Source organism: Vulpes vulpes, chromosome 5, assembly GCF_048418805.1.
Source record: "Vulpes vulpes isolate BD-2025 chromosome 5, VulVul3, whole genome shotgun sequence".
Classification (NCBI taxonomy): domain Eukaryota; kingdom Metazoa; phylum Chordata; class Mammalia; order Carnivora; family Canidae; genus Vulpes; species Vulpes vulpes.
The window spans coordinates 84,772,593-84,786,134 of NC_132784.1; the positions used below are offsets into that span (position 1 = coordinate 84,772,593).

The 13,542-nt window shown below is 50.9% G+C and overlaps 1 protein-coding gene and 1 long non-coding RNA gene across 3 annotated transcripts in view; one reads left to right on the forward strand and one right to left on the reverse strand.

Moving 5' to 3' along the window:
- The window catches only part of PRR5L (proline rich 5 like), a 145,310-nt gene that overhangs the window by 37,612 nt on the left and 94,156 nt on the right, over window positions 1-13,542 (forward strand). The gene's annotated exons all lie outside the window — the stretch shown is intronic.
- Window positions 964-5,392, reverse strand: LOC140599062 (uncharacterized). The gene is made up of 4 exons (XR_012001745.1): window positions 5,180-5,392; window positions 4,927-5,018; window positions 3,632-3,842; window positions 964-3,262 (listed from the first exon to the last, which is right to left on the reverse strand). It is a non-coding gene; the product is annotated as an uncharacterized lncRNA (long non-coding RNA).

Consider the following 13,542-nt stretch of genomic DNA (forward strand, 5'->3'; position numbering starts at 1 on the left):
TTTTTAAATAGATTATTTGATTTTCTCTGGTCCAGCCTGAGCCACCAAGCCTGTTGATTTTAGTTAGGCCAATGAAGAAGGACGTGTACTTCTTATTTTTTTTTATCCCAGTTCTTAGGATGACTTTCCCTCTAGTTTTTAGCACATATTTATTTGTGATGGTTAATGTTACGCATCAGCTTGACTGGGCCACTGAGGTCCCAGACATTTGGTCAAACACTGTGTGTTTGTGTGTGTCTGTGTGGGTGTTTTTCGGATGAGATTAACATTTGAATTGGTAGACTGAGTAAAGCAGATTGCTCTTTCAAATGTGGGCGGGCCTCGTCCTATTAGTCAAAGGCCTGCATATCCAAAAAGAGCCGAATAAGAGAGAATTCACTGTCTCTACCTGACTGTCATCAAGCTAGGACATTGGTCTCCTCTTTTTTTCTTTTGAAAGAGAGAGAGAGCTCTCATGCATGAGAACACGTGGTGGGGGAGAAGCATAGGGAGAGGGAGAGAGAGAATCTTAAGCAGGCTCCCCACCCAGTGGCAGAGCCTGACCCGGGGCTGGGTCTCACAACCCTGAGGTCATGACATGTGCCGAAATCAAGAGTGGTACATTTAACCGATTGAGCCACGCAGGCTCCCAGTCTTTTTTTATTCTGGACCCACACTGTAACTGTACCATAGGCTCTCCTGGGTCTCTAGCTTGTAGATTATAGATACTGAGATTTCTCAACCTCCATAAGTGCATGAGACAATTCCTATATATACGTATGTGTGTGTATGTATGTATATGAATATATAAATATGAATAAATATATGGACAATATAATATATATGTACACATTCATCTTGTTATTTGCCAGTTCATAAACTTCCAATGTTTGCCTTCTATTCCAGGATAAAGTGTGAAGTCTTTAGCTTGTGGGTCAGTTAGAATTAGGTTTGCCTACATGTTAGAATAGACACCAAAAAACAGTGGTTCAGACAGTACAGTTTATTCCTCTCTTCTGTGACCATTATGTCTGAAACTGCTAGAGTCATCAGGGACCTTGGCTCCTTTCTTCCTCTTCCATCCACCTTAGCAATCTGCCTCATGATCTAAGATGACTGCTAAAGCTCCAGCCATTGTGTCCACCTTCCAGAATTTGCGTGTAGGACTTTCCCTTAGGTTTGAACTAAAGCAGAACTTAGTCGCGCAGTTGCATCCAGCTACCAGTGAGGCTACGGAGTAGAGTGCGTTCTGGGCCAATAAATGTAAATGTTCTATTAAAAAAGGAAGGAGGGGAAGATATTCCGTAATCTCTACCTCAGTTTAGCATTGAAAGCCTTTTCAACTCAGTTTTCCAGATTTCCTCCACCTCCCAGCTCTTCTGAACATTCTGTCCCCATCAAATTCCTTTGCTCACAGTGAAACACACCTAGTACTTTGTCACCCTGTCTCTGTTTACTCAGCCCTCTTGGAATGCTTTTTGTTTCAAATCCAAGCCACACCTTTGTCACTGTGAGGCTTGCCCCTTCCTGCTTGAATCTGAGATGATTTCTTTTGAAGCTGAGCTCTTCCAGCAATGAGTATGTATTTAAATTGTTCAAATGCCCACACTCTTCTACTCCAGACTGCTCTTCTTCTGATGACTTGAACAGTGTGAATTTTTCATTGTTAATTTTTTACTGTTTAGGTCTCGTCTGCTGCCCCCATCCCTCATTCTAGATTCCTTGAGAATGGGAGCCCGTTACTCAATGGACTCTCATTGGCCTCCTACCTCACATTCAGTGTTGTGCTCAGTGTTGGCGATTTAGGAAAGAATAAAGCATGGGGCTCGTCTTCCAAGTCCTAATATCGCTCATGGAGTCTTATTAAAAACTTAACAAATGTAGGGGCGCCTGGGTGGCTCAGTTGGTTGGGCATCTGACTCGATTTCAACTCAGGTCTTGATCTCAGGGTGTTGAGTTCAAGCCCTGTGTTGGGCATGGAGCCTACGTATAAAAACCAAACCAAAACCAAACAAAACTTGCAAATATTGGGGTGCCTGGCCGGCTCAATGAGAAGAGCATGCGTCTCTTAATCTCCAGGTCATGAGTTCAAGCCCCACATTGGTGTGGAGATTACTAAAAAATATATTAAAACATAAACTTTAAAAAATAAAAGCTTGCATGCGGTAAGTACTTCACAAGTTTCCTTTGCGTTGTTGAGCAGTAAGGGCTGACATGTGTTTAAATGAGTATTACTTATGCTCAAAGTAATATTTATTGATTAATTACTACATGCTAGGCCTTTCACATTCACTTCATTTCTTAATTACAACAGCTATGAGATAGACACTACTGGGAGGGCGCTGTAAGCTGCCATTCCCCTTCGGAGTCTCAGCTGCCCGCCCGTCCCCCCTCTTCCCTTTCGATGATCAAATCCTACTTTGCACACAATAAAAACATCCCCTTTGTATTTTGGGGTCCCTCTCATAGCTTTGCTCTCACCTATCCTGCCTTGACGGGATGTGGGTGACAGGGACTGTGGTCTGGAAGCCTCTAGCTGGGTCGGGCCCCCGATTCCCTTCGTTTCATGCAGCCTAGTGGTTAATAATGCTTTCTAAACCTGTTGTCAATATTTATGAATTAGAGGATGTCATGCAAAACTCTGGATTTTTGCCTTCTTTTGAATAACTGGGAGCTTTCTGCAACCGTGGGTCCGTATGCCCACGGGCCCGGGTCGCCAGGTTTGTGGAGCCCGTTCCTTCTAAACGGTCACAGCATCCTCGTCCCCGTCACCTGGACACCTGCGGCCGCACTCACGTGTCTCAGCAGTCTGCGGCGGATACCGCTGAGCATGCAAAGTGTGTGTGTCTACACGGCCCGCGGCGGGTCTGTGCCTCAGTCACCTTGGGAAGAGGAACTGCCCCCACTTTGTAGATGAGGAGGTGAAGGGCCCAGGCCGGATCTTCAGCCCTCCATGGCTACCGCTCCCTGGAGCACTGGCATTTGTCACCCTGTGCTGAAGGGAGAGGAAGGGAAGAGGGGACCTGTCTCTGTCCCTCGTGCTGCCCAAGGCGGACGCAGCAGAAACCCACACCCACACCCACAGCTGTCCTGTAGGAATAGCGGCCCGTGCCAGAGGCAGCAGGGCCCTGAAGGAGGCCGGGTGAGCACCGAGGGTCCTTGGGGCCGTCTCAGAGCCAGCTGTCCTGGGGGGCTTTCCTTTATCTCCGCTTCTGTCCCTCTTGGAAAAGAGAATTAATTGATTCTATTAAGTCTCCATCCAACTGTCACTTGAAACGTTAGCCTGTAAACCAGAGTAATCCATCTCAGTCCCGTTAGGTCCCCTCGGCAGGCACCTTGGCCCTCCCGCTAGTGTCCCCCATGGCCCCTGGCCTGCCCGAGCCCCCCTGGGTCTAAGCAGGTGCCTTGGCCCTCCCACCAGTGTCCCCCGTGGCCCTCGGCCTGCCCAAGCCTCCCTGGGCTGGGGAGCAGGTCTGAGCAGGTGCTTGGGCCCTCCTACTACTGTCCCGCATGGCCCCCAGTCTGCCCGAGCTCCCCTGGGCTGGGGAGTGGGTCTGAGCAGGTGCCTAGGCCCTCCCGCTAGTGTCCCCCTGTGGCTCCCAGCCTGCCCGAGGCCCCCTGGGCTGGGGAGGGATTACCTGGGTTAGGTTACCTGCCTGTCAGCCTCTGAAAACGCAGCCCTCTTCAAGTGCTCTAAGGCGGGGGGTTTGGGGGGGATGTACGGCCAGTCAGGTGACGGCTGTCCCGAGACCCACCAGGGACGAGCACCTCTGAAGCTGTTCTGCGTGTGGGTGCCGCGGATGCAGAGACAGGTGAGCCCTGTGGCACAGTCAGGGTGCTCATGAGACTCCAGAGCAGGGCCCCTGGAGGGAGAAGAACGCGGGTTTACCGTGGGCGTGTCAGGGCCACCTGGGCAGGGGGTCAGTCACGGGAACAGGGAGCCTTCAGACGGCTCGCGGCTCTGGACAACTGATACGGGCAAGCCCACCTGGAGCCTGTTACTGGCTGTGTCAATGGGGTCATAACAGTCCTGACTTCCTACTTTTCTAGAACGTGGCGAGGATTATATCACCTCCCGAGGTTGGGATGAGCCGAGAGAACCCCTCCCCACGAGGAAAAGCTTGAGGCCGAGTCATTGGGCCTGGGGACTGGGTGGCTTTGCAGCTGAGGTGCCAGGGGGCTTTGCAAGGTGAGCCCCGTGCTTAGTGGTTCTGGAGAATCAAGGGCCTCGTAGAGGCTGAGGGTGGGGGAGAGAAAGAGGAGAAAGAAAGAGACGGCTGGAAGAGGAAAGAAATTTGGGTGCAGGGGCGGGAGGAGGCGGCGAGTGGAAGATTGTCTAAGCCCCCGCCGTGCAACGTGCCCTGTGAGGCGAGCCCGCGTGCCCGTCTCTGGTGGGGAGCCCTGGGGAGGCAAGCTGGGTGGGTGGTGAGGCCTGAGACCCCCTCGTGTGAGGCCGACCACCCCGGAGGTGCCATAAATGTTAGCTCCCGCTCCTATTACTGGGGTTGTTCCTGTGTGGGCCGGGCTCAGCCTATGGACACCAGCCCGGAAATATAACGCTGGAGACCGGGGAGGGGGGTGGACAGGAGGACAAAACTGGCCCACGAGGACGAAGGCCCACACCACTCCTAGAAAAGCCTAGTGTGCGGCAGAGCCAACCCCCCCCCCCCCCCCCCCCGCCGCCGCCCGCCAGCCTTGGGTGGCTCCAAAACGGCCCCAGTCCTCTACCTCAGTAAGACCTGAGTGCGCTCTGCCCAGATGAGTGGTTTGCAGAATGAGAAGAATGTTCATTAATCCTGTTATCTGAGCTGAGAGCTTTCTGGTTTAATTTCTCTGATAAAACCACCCTGAATGGGGAGCTCTCAGAATGCCAAAGGAGGCCTCTTTATGGGATTCCTGAGGTGCAGTGAGACCTGGAAGGGGTGAGCGTGGGGGTGGGGGACTCACCTCTCTGCCCCGGGAACCTTGGGTTCGGCACTGACTCGTTCAGTCTTCTGACCGGAGACCCTCACTGTACCTCCCCATCAAGCACGGCCACACTTTAGAAAGGAATGTGGAAAAAAAATAATTCATTGGAAGAAAAGAGAAATAAAGAGAGAAAGAGAGAGAGAGGGAGGGAGGGAGGGAGGAAAGAATCCGTAGTTGGGAATCTGTAAGGGAATAGCAGGTATGAAATGCAAAATTCAGAATATAGAGTTACCTTGAATTTTTGCACCGGGCTTGATAATCACTGAAGCTGACGCACGTCAGGGACCGGGAATGTCGCAGGTGCTGTGTCTGTCATTCATCTGCATCGTGTCGGCACGGGGAGCGTGATAGTTATGTCTATTATCTAAAGTGACACTTGGGGCAGCTACCGCGCCGATCAGGTGTCCATGCTCCCCACCATCGGCTAGCATTATGTCGGAAAACTCTAATTCCAGAAGGGGCCTGCTTTAAGTGCTTCAGCTCTCTTTACGTCTGAGATTGGCCCAATTTACGTCATAAATTGGCCCAAATGGTTGGCCAATTCACTGGCTAAGTGTCAGAAATGGGTTTTCACTGGTGAAATCAGCCACATGTTGATGGGTGTAATGGGAGGTAAGAAGGGGCTCTCGGTGGTCACCAGGGAGTGTTTGTTGCTCAAGCTCTGAGACTGGCTAAAATATTATATTGCTGATACCCCCACCTTCGTGTGAAAAGTATGTAGGAACTCAAGTCTTGACCCCCAAATAGCCCTCCAGCTGAGTATTTTGAGAATTTCTTGGTCCCCAGAGGTTGACTATAAAAGTTCCATGATCCACCTCTGCAATACTGAAGCCACTTTCCCAAATTGGAGTTCCTCATGCCACCTCCTTCCCCCCTTCACCAAACCGATACTTGGCTCCATTACAGTTTCAGATTTCCCAGAAATGAGATCCTGAACGGGTCAGTCAGGGATCTCCTGGTCCGCACCAAGGCTCTGCCCCGGAGGCCCCTGCCACCCCAGAAGGAAAGCAACCTCGCAGGAGCCCAGCCACTTCTTTCCACCTACTGTAATTTCCTTCTTCCCACTTCCCTCTGATAGAGCATTTCATACCTGCTATTCCCTTACAGATTCCCAACTATGGGTTCTTTCCTCCCTCCTCCCTCTCTCTCTTTCTCTCTTTATTTCTCTTTTCTTCTGATGAATTTTTTTTCCACATTCCTTTATACAAGTTTTCATTTCATAGAGCTCCATGGAACCCTTATCTTCCTTCTGGATTAGATGCTGCTTGGTTTGAGGTTTGAGTTGATTTTGCTCAAAATAAATTTAATGTTTTTAGTATGCTTCACTTGACCTTTTAACACATGCAAGGTGGTGGTTGGTCCGCACAGCCAAAAATGACAAGAAGGGACATCAGGGCATCCCTGGGTGGCCCAGCAGTTTGGTGCATGCCTTTGGCTCAGGTCGTGACCCTGGAGACCCGGGATCCAGTCCCATGTTGGGTTCCCTGCAGGGAGCCTGCTTCTCCCTCTGCCTGTGTCTCTGCCTCTCTCTCTCTCTCTCTCTCTCTCTCTCTCTGTGTCTCTCATGAATAAATAAATAAAATCTTAAAAAAAAAAATAAAAGAAGGGACTGCGACTGAGCACATAGGGCGGGTTGGAGGAACTGCATTATTCCTGCTCCCTTCTAAGGGTTCAGCCTACGTGGGTAGTGTAGGGGAGGAAGACGTTTTCTTCTATCTTAATTAGGTTTAGATTCTGAGGACTGTGAATTAAACTGACAAAAGACAGATGAACGGGAATAAAGGTTTATTTTGTATGGGGGTGGGCTCACAGAAAAGAAGTGAAAGCCCCCCAAAGTGGTTAAGCCTGGCAGTTTATATGCCATTTTTTAAAAAGAGTTTTATTTATTTATTCATGAGACACAGAGAGAGGCAGAGACACAGGCAGAGGGAGAAGCAGGCTCCAAGTGGGGAGCCTAATGTGGGACTCCATCCCAGGATCCAGGGATCATGACTTGGGCTGAAGGCAGACTCTCAACCCCTGAGCTACCTGGGTGTCCCATTTATATATCATTTTTTTAAAAGGTGATAAACTGTGGGAAAATGATAAAGACAAAGGGAAGAGGGCTTGAGCTTCTAGAGGCAGCAGGTGGTGCAAAGGTGAACGGGGGGAACGAATGGAGGACAGGGATTGTTTGGGAAGTTTTGCGGTGCACCTTCTAGTCTCTCTCACAGCAGGTCTGTGATGAAGGCATATCACCACCTCCACTTACCTTGAGGAAACAGGTCTGTGGGGTTTGAGTCACTCAGCCGGCGACACAGGGTCAGGATATACAAATCAGGGTCATTTGATTCTCAATGTGCTTGATGATTCCCGGTGTACTTCCTGCCATGTGAAAATACGATTTATGATTTTTTCCTTGATTTTGCAAATATCACATGCTCACAGGAAAACTGGGAAACATGGGAGTGTCTAAGACAGCCTAATTGCACTACTTAGGCACAGTCAGTTGAGGTGGTGCAGGGCTCGTGGTTTTGTGTCCTGATTATTTCCCATAAATAATTCTTTGTACCATTAGTGATTATTCATTGGCATCATTTTAAAGGCAAATGTAATAGTCCATCCTGTGACTGTGTCATGTCACCTGTCGTCCGACCTTTAACTTCCTTCTGGTTCTTTCTACCAATGACAAGTTGGCCATCTTTGGAGGTAATAATCTCTTGCTTGCGTTTCTTACTAAGTCTTGGGGGCAGATTCTTGGAAAAGGAATTCCTGGGCCTATGGGCAAAGACGGAGACTGGACATCACGAGGCCTTAAAATAGACCCCAGGGGACTCCTCCTTTGTAAATAAGGAAGGATCAGCATTACTTTCTAAGACTCCGTTTAAAACTGAAGATAAACCTGTGAGCATTTTGACCAAGAATGGACCGACCCACCCAGGTTTATTTGGTGCTACTTTTCTTAACCAGTAGGGGGCAGCACAAACAAATACCAGTGGAGCGCCTCCTTGGCCATTGAATTTGACATTTCTGTAGTTGTGTGGTGTTTTGTTTTTTGTTTTGTTTTGTTTTGTTTTGTTTTGTTTTGTTTTTCCAAACTTCCTTTGTTAAAATTAGGAACAACAAAGCCACCAAATTTACAGGCGAGAGCCAGAAAGGAAAATCGAGTTTACTTGGAAGATTTACAGCTTTCAGGAATGTTCCGGAAGACTGATCCAGATGGCAAAGGGCTGGAGGGAAAGGGCTCTCTCCTACCGAGCCTTGCTCCAGAGGCTAGAGGAGCGGGTCAGGGTGAGAGGAGCAGGGGTTGGTCAGTGGGCATTTCGTGCTGGGCAAGAGGTGCTTGAGGGCTGGGAAGCGCGTTTATCTTGCCCAACAGGATGATGGCCAGAGGAAGAAGGAGGCACGTGATGGCCAGCCTTTGGAACAGCAGGCACAAGGTCAGTGATGCAAGGAAGGAAGAGTTAATGAATCACAGAGAAATTTGCTGCGTCAAATTGATGACAAGGGGTGGGTAGGCCCCAGGGAGGAATGTGGCTGCAGTGTACCTGGGGCGCCGGGGTTGTTGAGCTAAGGGTCGTACGCCCCGGACGGCGTCTCCAGGACCCCTGTGCATGCTCTGCGTTTATGCTGAAGTCATACAGAAAAATCCACAGGTTTTCCTGGGGCGAAGAGGTGGGGGTAGATTTATAGCTTTCAGGCGTCTACAACCTCGGAAAGATTAGGAACAAGTGATCCAGGTGTATTCCCGCCACCTCTAGCATCAAAGGCACTCTCTCCCCGGAGCCAACCTCCTTCTGCCGGGTTCGAAGGCACAAATACCCCGCCTGGATGGAATGGGGGGTCGCCCCACCCCAACACCTGGGTTGCGGTGGAGGGCTCAGCAGGAGGTGAGTACATCAGGCAACAGGAACCGATGCTCAGAGGAAAGCTCCAGGGCACAGCAGAGAGCTCAGAGAGCATCCAGGTGACTCTATCAGGGCCATCGTTCTGTTTGGAGACATTCTCTCTTTTCTAAAAGTTTAATTCCTCCTCCAGGAGCCTGGTCAGACGTGCCAGCTGCCTACACGTGCTGCTCCAAGAGGCTTACTGGCACAGTAGGAGCTTCATCCTTGAGCCCCATGATCTCTTTATCATATCCAGATTCTTCTGGAGGGTTGAAAAAGCAGATGTTTATTATGGCATTGTCCATAGTGGCAGAAATCTGACCGCAATCTGAGGGGCCCATCAATGGTACGAGGGCCGTGATCTATTTTTACCCACGTTTTGCTTCAGACAAATGTGTGGATTATGCACACCAAGCAATTCTCTAGTGCCCTCTGGACACCCACTGGGGGTCCTCCAAGTCAATGGGATGATGACACTAATTACCCAGTTAGCCCAGACCCCACAGGTTAAGGCCCCAATCCCCACAAGTAGTGGGTTCTCAGGTTACTCACACCTCTGCCTGACCTGGCTAAACCTTGGGGGTTCCCATGACACCCTCCTCAGCTTCGATAATTTTCTATAAGGGCTCACAGAGTTCAGGGAAATGCTTTACTTGCTATTGCCGGTTTATCGTAAACCATATTGTAAAGGTTACAAATGAACAGACAGACAGAGAGGTATATGGGGCAAGGGCTGGAGGGATCCTGAATACAGGGGTTTCCATCCCTGTGGACGTTGGGGTGTACCGCCCTCTCAGCGTATGGACACACTTACCGACTCAGTCTCCGAACTCCTCCACGTAGGGTGTTTCATCACACAGGCACGATGCATTAACTCATTGGCCCTTGGTGATCCCATTCCGTTTCCAGCCCCCCTCCCCTCCCTGGATGCTGGGAGGGCTATGGGAGCAGAGCGGGGTTGGAAATACAATCGCATGTTTGGATCCTCAGGCAACCAGTCCCCCATCTTGAAATTATCTAGGGGCCCACCAAAGGTGCCCTCAGTAGCATACACTCAGAAATCGTGATGAATAATAAAAATGCTCCTCCCAGCCCATGACTCAGGAAACTCTAAGGGTTTTAGAAGCTCGGTGCCAGGAAGCAGAGAGGAAGACAAAATACATATTTCTTATTATATCACAAGGTCACAGATAGTGAAGTTGTAGAATCAACTGTAGTTCATTCGTTTTGTGAAATATGAGCTTTTAAAGCGAATGTTAGATCCATATGCAGTGACCCAAGAGGTGTTCATGGTGTTGTCTTAAGCGAAAGTTTGGAGTGTAAGTATGTGGGGCAGAGATGGGCAAACATTTTCAGTCAAGGGCCAAATGGCAAGCGTTTCAGGCTCCGCCCCTGCAGGTGCAAAAGCAGCTAGAGACCCTCTGTAAACAAATAGGCCTGGCTGTGTTTCAATAAAACTTTATTTATAAAAGCAGGCAGTAAAAAAATAAAAAATAAAAAAAATAAAAACAGGCAGTGGGCCACATTAGTCTGCAGGTCATGGTTCTTTGCCCGTAGACTTTTGGAAAAGTTTTGACTTGGTTTAAAGAGGTTTGAGGTGACCACGAGCTCCAGACAAATCAGCAGTGTCTGGAGACCTGGCGCAGTCTGAGACGATGAGAGCGGAGGCGTGAGTGTGTGACACCTGACGAAGGCCGTCTCCATGTGCTTCATACCCTCTGTGCGCATGCAGGGCTCTCTTTTGAGTTTGGGGGTGCTGAGCTGTAAGGCGGGGGGGCGAACTAGCTGATCACCGAGACAGCGCCAGGGAAGGGGAAGGGTGTGGGGGTTCGGGCAGGGGGAGCGTGGCTAGCCCGGAGAAGTGAGAAGCGAGCCCAAGCTCCGGGTGCTGCCAGGACCACCGTGACCCATCATCTCTTGCCAAGCAGAGGACGGTCCGGCCGCCAGGAGTATGAGACGACAGCAGGCTAGACGTCCCTCCTGTGGCCCCCGAATCCGCTGACCTCCCCAGGACTCGGGACACAGCCACTGCGGGGGTTCGGCGCCTGGGCTTTGGGGTGGACAGACCTGGGCTTGCATGGACCTTGCCGCCTCAGAGCCCAGCCACCTTGAGAAAGTTCCTGAACTTCTCGATGCCTCCACTTTTCCTATGTAAAAGGAAGTTCATAATAATAATAGTAATAGTACCGCCTGTTTCATAGAGTTCCCATGAGAACCAGGTGAGTCCCAACGCTGGATTTTCCAGGGTGCCTGGCTCGGCACCTCGGCGCCTGTGACCGCTCGTGGTTTGTCGTCATGGTCATGACTAGTCGGGTTGTTACTGTGACAACCGCCCGATTACGCTTTCAGCTTCCCCCTGAAGCTGTGTGCGACAGGCCTGCCCCCTGACCCTTCCAGCTCTTCAGCCCAGGGTCCTCTTTGACCACGTTGAGCTGAGAATGGCCTGGCTGCATGGCTTTCTCTGGGTCTCCCTTTTCCCAACTATAAGATTTTTGTTGTATCTGTTGTGCCAGGCGAGGCACGGAGGATGCCGGGGTGTGCACCCAGAGAGCACAACGCAGGGTACGGGTGCAAGGTGATGCGACGCTCAAAGCCTGGGGCCTTTCCGCACGCCCAGGGCCTGCTCTTCTGATCGCTTGGGTATCTCCGCCACCGCTGTCCCAGTGCCCTTTTGGGCTGCTGATGCTCAATGTGCTGCCTCGTGTCGCACGTGGGTCGTGTCCCGTGTATGTGTCACAGCCACAGGTGGAAGCGAGGTCTCAGAGCTGGAATCTGTCCTGGGCCTCGTAAGTGATACCTATTGATAAGAGGGGTTCAGGGGAGTAAGTACACCCCTTTAGGGACTCAGTGCCCCCCAAGCACCTGAAGAGGCCGACTCCTTCTCTCTCAGGGCTCAGCAGAGGATCAGCACACAGGAGGTGCAAGGTCACCGGGGAGGAAAATCCTTTTGTGTCCCTGTCTGATGAATCGGAGATTTCAAAAATTGTTATTTCCAAAAGCATCTGAGTTACAGCTAAAAGACACGCGCGTGCACGCGCACACACACACACAGACACGCTGAGTTTGCACTTGGCCCCTTCGGGCATCTGTTTTCCAAACAGGCAGAGAGCTCACCTGGAACTGACCCAGGGCGCTGAGGGAGGGGAAGCAGGAGGCCCCAGAAGGGTCCAGGTTTCCTGCGGGGAAATCCAGGAGCTGAGTGTCCCCACTTCCTTCTGGTCAATTGTTCGCGGGAAGGAAGGTGAGGGGCCTTCTGTTCTTTCTCCGGAATCCCGTGATGCCCACTCTCTGAGCAAGCAGGCATAAGGCACACCGCCACCCCGCGGCTCTCCGAACCTTCCCCTCCCTGTGGGCTGCGGGGACGGGGGCGGGGGGGGGGTGCTCCCTTCTTCGTGGCTGCCTTGATGGCAAGGATGGGAAGGTTTAGCTTGTCACTTTTCTAAAGAACTCTTCATCTTCTGACCCCTACCAGGGCTAAGGTCTCGGGCGGTGGTCCAGATGGAACTGGGCTCCCTCTTCCCTCCAATAACTGGAAAAAAAAATGATAATACCCTGAGACCTGCCCGTCCCCATAGAGGACTCAGCAAAGGAGGGAGACCAGCACCGTCTCGGACCTCCCGCCCTCTGCATTTCTCCATCCCCCACCCCCAGTTCCCTCCTCACTGATGCTGGGGCGACTTTCAGCTCTCGGGCCACTGAGCCCCTAGGGGCAAGAGGGTATAAGAGGGTATATTTAGTTCTCTCTCACTCTTACGTCCCATATTCCTCTGGGCTAACCGAATCACATCCCAGAGCAAGCAGACTCACGTGCAATACTAGTAAAGTAGTGAAAAGCACAACTCTTCCCGTCCTGGTTGGGCCTCCTACCAGCTGGGTGGCGTTAAGCAAGCTGCTTAACTTCTCTGTGCCTCGGTGTCCTCACTTGTGAAATGGAGATAACGAATAGCACCAATGGGATTGTTGTGGGGGTTACACGATCTGATGCTTGGAAGGAACTCGGAACGGCGCCTGGTGCGTAGTAAACGCCAGATGATGTTACGGGGTAACTGCCCATGCATCTAGGAGGGCTCTGACCTTGACCTAGTCAGGCTCTGTGTTGCTGGGGCCTGTGCCGGCCCTCACCCTGAGGGGTAACTGCTTTCATCTCCTTCCCCTCGGGGCTCCCTGGGCCCCTCTGATGCGTGTATGGCCCAAGTTGCAAGGGAAAAGAGGATTGTTATTACTTAATCACGGAGAACACTTTTCCGCTCCCTTTATTTCTGCTTCCTCAGTGTGGTCTGAGCCAGAGAACCTTCTGTACCTAAGGGCTCATCACCATGTTCTTCTAAACAAAAGATCAGTCCACTCCTCCCCAGTCTCTCACCACCTGGGACAACAGGGACTATCCCTAAATGTGCACATCATGCAGCAGTGGTAGTTGTTTAATAACACTTTTGCCTTTGGAAGGGGAGGGAAAACTTTTCTTCCAACCTCTTAGGTCCTTACAGGAGGGACTGTGAATTAAGCTGACAAATGACAGTGACAGGAGAAGAGCACACACAATGTTACTCGGTGTTGATATTTTTATGTGGCGTGGGCCGCTTCATAGAAAAAAGATGAAAAATCTCCAGGAAGCGGTTGGATTAGGGGGCTTCGGTGCCATTTTAACGAAGGCTGATGATAAATTGCAAAAATGTAATTAGATGAGGGAAAGGGCTTTGGGCTTCTGGGGGTGGCAAAGGGTGGGAGT